The sequence below is a fragment of the Myotis lucifugus genome, unplaced genomic scaffold (genome assembly GCF_000147115.1).
Source record: "Myotis lucifugus unplaced genomic scaffold, Myoluc2.0 scaffold_93, whole genome shotgun sequence".
NCBI classification, from domain to species: domain Eukaryota; kingdom Metazoa; phylum Chordata; class Mammalia; order Chiroptera; family Vespertilionidae; genus Myotis; species Myotis lucifugus.
Window position 1 is genome coordinate 294,687 of NW_005871141.1, and position 7,244 is coordinate 301,930.

General features: G+C 42.1%; 1 protein-coding gene across 6 annotated transcripts in view; it reads right to left on the reverse strand.

The window, feature by feature from the left end:
* DTNA (dystrobrevin alpha) overlaps nucleotides 1-7,181 on the reverse strand; it is a 219,323-nt gene extending 212,142 nt beyond the window's left edge. For 2 of the 6 annotated variants that reach the window (XM_006091653.3, XM_023756405.1), the window contains exon 1: nucleotides 6,946-7,179. The gene's annotated coding sequence lies outside the window, so the exon portion shown is untranslated. Of the gene's footprint in view, nucleotides 1-6,945 lie in introns of all 6 variants that reach the window. The other 4 variants (XM_023756407.1, XM_006091646.3, XM_014458314.2 and 1 more) reach the window with 4 other exon arrangements.
* Nucleotides 7,182-7,244: the final 63 nt, after the last annotated feature.

Here is a 7,244-nt window from a genome sequence, read left to right on the forward strand (position 1 = left end):
TCCCCAACTGTGAGCAGGTAAATATGAGGACAGGCAAAAGGGCAGGATTCCCAAGGACTGGAAAGCTGACAAGCAAGGTCACAAACACTGGAAATGGAAAAGACTTATATCGAGAGCAACAACGTCTCGTGAATGAGAGTCAAAGGGTGTTAACAGGCGAAGGACCTTGGCATCAGATTGCAGGTAGCCTGCCTCCATGTTACCAAGTATAGACCAATTGCTGTTGACAGGTGAAGTCTACATCTATGAAGCCCTTCTGGGGGTTTGGAGCGTCTGTCATCCATTAGTGTGGAATTCACTTGAATTTGTTGTAAATATGTCAGCCCGTTCTCTTTCCCAGGCATGTGTTAGGATTGTATTCCTCACCCAAATAAAATTAGATGTGGCCACTTTGTAAGCTTTGGTCGAGGAAATGAGAGTATAAGGATTATTTCCAGGGCAAAGCAATAATGTAGAGAAGGCCCTCCAGCCGACCCAGGATGGATAATGTGCATGAGTGAAAAGGAAACCTTGTTTTTAGAAGCCACTGAGATTCAGGGGTTGTTTGTCACCTCAGGAATCCACACGTAGTATATCTGGAATACTTCCGATGTCTGCATCTTACTTTTACCATATATACAAGAAAATAACACATGCCTCCTCTGCAAAATAGTGGGAAACACTGGATGCATCTTAGAAAAGAATCTACAACTTATCTGAAGTGTTAAAAACAATATCTTTTGATGAGTAAGCGTGTTTCTACAAATGTGTAATGAACAGTCTAAGACCAGGAAGTTCATATGCATTAAAAGATAAATTTTGCTCAAAATTAACTACATCTCTTAATAAAATTAGTTAAGGCATTTATATTCTTGAACTATGATTAATTCAGTGAATTCATTCTTTCAGCACTCACAAAGTTGTGGTATACCACATTACATAGGAATGGAGTACAGAAAGTAATATGAGACTAAGTAAGAAATAATAAAAATAATTCTATCACTCTCTTTAAAATACACAGAGCTTAACAAAGCTTCGTGACTCAGGGTGTCTGAGTCATCCTCACACTGTATGTATTTTGCAAGAATGCAAAGTCCAGCTTTATTTATGCAAATAAGTGTACTTTTATTTTATATTAAGATCCAATTCATTCTCCTACGTGACAATGACACATGTTCTACTTAACTTACTTTTTAAATTAGTTCAGGGATCTTTAAGCTATTTTATAATGAAAACAGTATCTGCTAAAAATGAGATTTAAAGTAATTAAGCAATCCCAAGACTATTCTAAAGCTTGGCTTGCTGAGAGGATAACAATAATTATTGAGGCAAGGCAAAGTGATGTGTTAAACAAGTGTGGAGATTAGCACAAATAAATTACGAATATAAATGAAATAATAATATAAATACATTTTAAAATTAAGTCCATTGTTTTAATAAGGCAAACTCCAGTGTCAGTGTACTGTGAAGGGGGATAAAGAAATAATTTCATTGTCTAGCACAGTTAAGGTACAAGGCAGGAGCTTGATACAGATTTGTTGAATTAATGAGACAAATTAGCTTAGCTACTTGGAAACTACAATTTAAAATCAGCCCGTTTTCAAGAGCTAGTACTAATTTCTTTTCACAATGAGGAAAAATAGGAAAGACCAATATTATATTTTCATATTTTGTGGCGTATTCTGGGTTCTCATCTAAAGACTGCTTTTGAAGATTTGATTATAGTCAAGATAAATTTTTACCTTTTTCATATTGGGGCTTTTGTCTTTGTGTATGAGCCCTATTATGAGGAAACAATATAAGCCAAAGCAAAGTTTCTTCTTTTTCTAAATCTCTGGAGTTGGCATACAAAGGCTTACAATAAATGGGTGAAAAACCTGTAAGTGATCTGAGGAATATAAAATTAGTTAAATATCTTTAGAATTAATAAGCTGTATTTCGCTTGGTTCCCACCAACTAAATTCAATTTTTAAAAAGGAAACGCAGGATTTCTTTTCACTTAAAATAGCAAAACGCGATTATCTTGCTCATCAAGGCCTTAAAAAGTTTGAGAAAAAAATTTCAGCCAACTTTAAAATTAAGGTCATGATGTCATATCACATAAGCAATCACCTGCTCTCCGTCAAGCACCTTGCTGTGATCCGAAAGCAACCCAGTGTGCTCTGAGGATTCAGATTCGGATCGCGGGCAATGGGATCATTTGAATGTAGTTGTGTTGCGCTGACTTTTTTCACTTGTGCTATTTGACAAGCCAACAGAGGACATCTGGCTCAGGCGGACTAGAAAGTCCCGAAGGAGAAAGTGTTCCCAGACTCATTTTGTGGAACCCCAGCCTGCGGTCACCCTATCCAGCACAACAGGAGGTAGCCGCACAGGAGGGTGAGACAGCAGGCCAACGACAAGGGCCACTTACAGCCACAGCCTCACAGGCCAGCACTACTCGGGTTGAGGTTGAAGGACAATGAACTCCATCTAATCAGACTTCTTAGAACACTTACATCCCCCAGTCTCTGCCCTTGCGGTTTTGGCGCATAAAATTCAACCCCAAGGGCAGCGGAGGCTGCGTCCTAACCTCCAGTTGTGGCTCCATCCCCCCATTCCCTCTAATAAAGTCCCCTCTTACTTGCTCACTGTGCTCGCCTAATTCCTTGAGTGAGTCCAATCTTACACTATTCAGCATTATGGACCAGATCTGTTGAAACATGTCAGTTTTCCAAACTCTATGACTTTCTTTTTGACTATGAATCTCTGAAAATATATAGCTAATTTATCATATGTAAATTTCTATCATCTTTTTTAAAAAATTTTTATTGGTTTTTTAGAGAGAGAGGAAGGGAGAGGGAGTAGGAGAGGGAGGGGGGAAAGAGGGAGAGAGGAGAGGAGAGGAGAGGAGAGGAGAGAGGGAGAGAGAAACATAGAAACATAGATAGGCTGCTTCCTGCACACCCCTACAGGGGATGGAGCTCACAACGGGGCAGGCGTCCAGACTGGGAGTCACACTGGCAACCTTAGGTGCAAGGGATGACTCCCAACCAACGGCGGCACCTGGGCCAGGGCTATCATCTCTTTTGCCATCACAATTGAGTTATACAGTCTCCTTTGGTAAAAATGGAAATAGATAACCTCCTCCTTCAGAAAATAGCAATAACCAAACATGTTTTCAACTAGTTCTGGTTGATATAGAGGACCATTAATGATTGCTATTCTTGGCAAAGAGTCTAAAGTCAAAGAATCATGATGTTTAGAAAGAAAAAGAATAAAGTAAAAGAGGAATGGCTGAGGAAAAACTTTCTCAAGTTGTCATTTGTTCATTCCCTAAGCACAGTTTGGATGCTTTCTATGTCAATTACTGAGAATACAAAAATGAGTAAGACAGGATTCCTGCCATCAGGGGCTCCCAGAATGGGGGTGAGCTATACAGTTAAAGAACGCACAGTGAAGGTGACTGATGAGATCCACCTTGAAGAAGTAGGATTTTCCCACAAAGAAGATGAAAAATGGGAATTCTGGAAGAAAAACATGCTAGACTAGCTCAGAGGTATGACAGTGTGCAGAATATTCTGGAGGCAGCAATCATGTGCCAGCAAAGTGTTGGTGATAACCAGGGAAGTGGAGATGATGCCAGAGAAACAGGTCACGGCTTTGTGGCAGGCCTTTAAGACACACTAAGGGGTTTATCTGGAGAGAATGGTGAGCCACTGGAGCTTTTAAGTAGGGGAGCAATTCAGTCATGTCTATGATTTTCAGAAGATAGGTGTGACATTTAAAACAAGTGTAAAGATTAGCACAAATAATCCTAGTGTGGGAGATGTGTTGGGGAGAGGGGAGAGTCAGGTTTACACCTGGATGACCACAGTAACACCAAGTGAGATGGCAACGACCTGAAGAGAGCAACTGCAAAGAGGATGGAAAGAAAAGCATTTCTTTAAGGTAATTCCTTAAATGTGGTGATACTGTATATAGGCCAAGAGAAAGCAGGAGGAGACAAGGTGAACAGCTGAGACTGATGGCAGTGGGGTGGATTAGAGAGACTAAAGAGATTACTGCAGAGAGGGGCCAGCTAGGGACAAATGAAAGGGCTGATAAGTATTGTTGACAGCTCAAATAAGGTTGGAAAACATGAATCTTCCAATAGGCATGCATTTGCAAATTTCTCCAAAATGCCTAAACAGATCAGATAAAAACTAAACTTAGTCAGAAAAACTCCCTGAAATCATCAATGATATCAGCAGACTGCCTGATATCTTCTCTAGAATGAGTGTAAAAAAAAAAAGATTATAAAAACAGCAGAGTGAATTTCCATTTCTGGTAACAGTAATGAAATAATATGGGCTGATACTCCCACTGAAGTAACTAAACATATTTAAAGTATGAAAACAGCAAAGAGTCAATAGGAAGGTGGAGACTTCACACAGGGAAATTGAAAAGACCAGAACTCAGAGAGGGAAGCTCCTCTTTGAAAGCTTTTGCCCTTGGGCACATGAGTACCAGGAACAAAAGGTCCCAGAAACCAGCTGTACTCTGGGCAGCCTCATGGGTTTCCCAGGGATATCAAAGCCCACAGTCCGGCCGGGTCTGCAGGTGAGCACTTGAGTAAACAAACCCAACTTTAAGGCCATATCTTCCTTCAGGGAAGAGGGAACCCCAAATAAGCCAGTCATCACTCAGATCTGCAGCCCCACTTCCCGCACAGGAGTAACTGAGGAACCTTAGGGGCAGCACTTGGACTAACATGGCTCTGGCCTGACACTGCCCTCAGGTGCCTGGCAGCAGCACAGCAAGTCTTCTCTGGAGGAAAATGTCATCACCACTAGGTCTCAACTTATTTGTAAAAATCTTTTTTTAAATGTGTTTCCAGCAGATGATCAAGAATATCCAAGCAATCAAGAAAATAAGACACCATAAGTGAGAACTGACAAGAACAATAATAACCCAGTAACACTTGAGATATTGGAATTAGCAGACATATATTACAAAACTATATCCAAAGAAATAAAATCCCAGCTTGAAAATTTCAACAGGGAACTAGAAACTATGAGTGACGTAATAGTTGCAGAGAAATATTCATTTGCCCCATTTTCCTGTCAACAGTATTTGGCCACATAGTTTAAAATGCTTACATTTTTAGAATTTAAAAACTTTTATACTTGTCTTCCTTTTCTTTTGACACACTGAAAATAAAATAAAACCCTATATTCGGGTTTAAGCCTATCCTAATTAAGCCTATTCTAATTATATTTATATTTCAATCAGAAATATATCAGTTAAGGAAAAGGTAAGTCTACATTTAAGTGTTTGGGTGTGTACTTGTGTGTGTTGTGAGCACACACGTGGTGAAAACTAACAGGTTTCCACTATTGTCAACAGTTCAGGACACACGTGGATAAAGCAAGAAGAACCGATGTTCAATGTTGCCAGGGACAATTTTCAAAGAGACCATCCATTTGCATAGACATGAACATTAACTTCAACTTTTACAACCTAATGAGTTCACTTTAAGTATTGGGAAAGGTTCACTGTGATTTGAGGTTAGGTATTTATATTGAAATGCAAATATTCCTGATGGACTAGTGCACTGACTTTACTAGTAGAACACTCTACTGTCCCATGATTCTCCCTTGAAGGTAGGTCTTTGCTGCCAGACAAGGCGGGTGTTTAGCAGTGATATTCATTAGGGGTTGGGAGGGAGGAGGCGGTGGGAGAGGGGGAGAGAGGTAGAGGGAAGGAAGGACGGAGAGGGCACCCAAACCGAGCTCTGACAACTTTACATCCTGTCTGGTCTGGCTTGATTATTCAGTTGTAAAATCCAGTGACCCTATCAATATAAGGCTCACTTTTCATTTTAGAAGCAGAACAGTGTATTAGTTATTCCTATCAAAGTTGAGTGAGACATCCACATGAAGTCATTCATTGTTTGAATAGTTTAACCAACTCAGTTCATTAGAACCCAGTGTATTGGGCAGAACAAAACCCAGCGGGTGGCACTGAATGACCTGTCAGCCCCACACTCTGCAAGGAGAAGGCCAGCAGGTTCTTTTCCCCACAGAAAGGAGCGCCTCCAGCCCACACCACGCCCCTGGCTCATGGTCAGCATTGCCCTGACAGGACGCCGAGCACCTTTGGGAACGCTGTCTCAAGAGCCCAGCTGAGAGGCCACTTGACAAAACAAGAGACCCAACCTATACATGGTCAAAACATAAAGGGAAACTGAAGTTTGTCATTCTTTTTTTTTTCCCAAGAAAAAAGTTCTGAAATCCTTAAAACACAGTGTGGCAATAGCCCACTAGACAGCTCTTCCCCCTCCATTTCCCAGCCTGTGCACCCAGGAGGCCTCCCTGCACTCAGCAAAGGCCAACTCTGGAGGGGGGGGGCGGGGAAGGGGGGATGGAGAGAGGAGGAGGATCCACTGGGAATTAATGAGGCGACACCGAAAAATAACTCCCACTAATGAATTGTTCTCTTCCATGGAAAAATGCCTATTTTCTCTCGTTTGTTTTTGGGAAAAACAGAACATCATCTGAAGGCTCCTTATGCACCTTCAACCACGCTTTCCCCTTCTTTACTTTTCTTTTTTAATTAGGAAGTGCCATACATGGTGCCCTGCAAGGGGAAAACTCCATCTCACAACAGTAAGACAGTGGCGGCGTGGACACGGTAACAGTCGGCGTGGTGAGCTCGGACTACTGACACTAACTTAGGAAGAGCAGGTGACTCAGGGGGCGCCGGCGGAGGGAAAAGTGAGGGTATCGCAGCGTGAAGTTCCAGGCGTGCAAGGCAACTTTCAAAACTCAGCCCCAGTCCCCTCCGCGCCAAACGTCAAATGCCTGCTCTCTCAGGGGAGGTAAGAAAGTTCCTATGCTAGGAAATCTTCACCACCACTTTTTCATTCACACAAATAAGAAGAAAACTTCAACATTCACCTTCCCAGAGAAGAGGCGCTCCTTAACACCAGTCCTTCCTACTTACCCCGGGCCGGGACCGCGGGATCTCTTAAATCCTTTTGATTCCAGGACGTCCAGCAAGAGATGAATTCTCAGCACCTTCGCTTCAAAAGTAAACTTGAACCAAACTGTTACTTGCAACGGAGACCCTCCCAGAAGTCTCCCACCTTCAGGGAGAGATGGGAGCTCCCCGCGCAGCCTCCGAGCCGGGCGCACACTGTGTCTATCTTTAACTTGAAAATGATTTGGTTTCACATTCCATCCAAGTCCCACTGGCAGATGACTGGGGCGAGCTCACCAATGGCAGGCTCTCGGCCCCCGCCC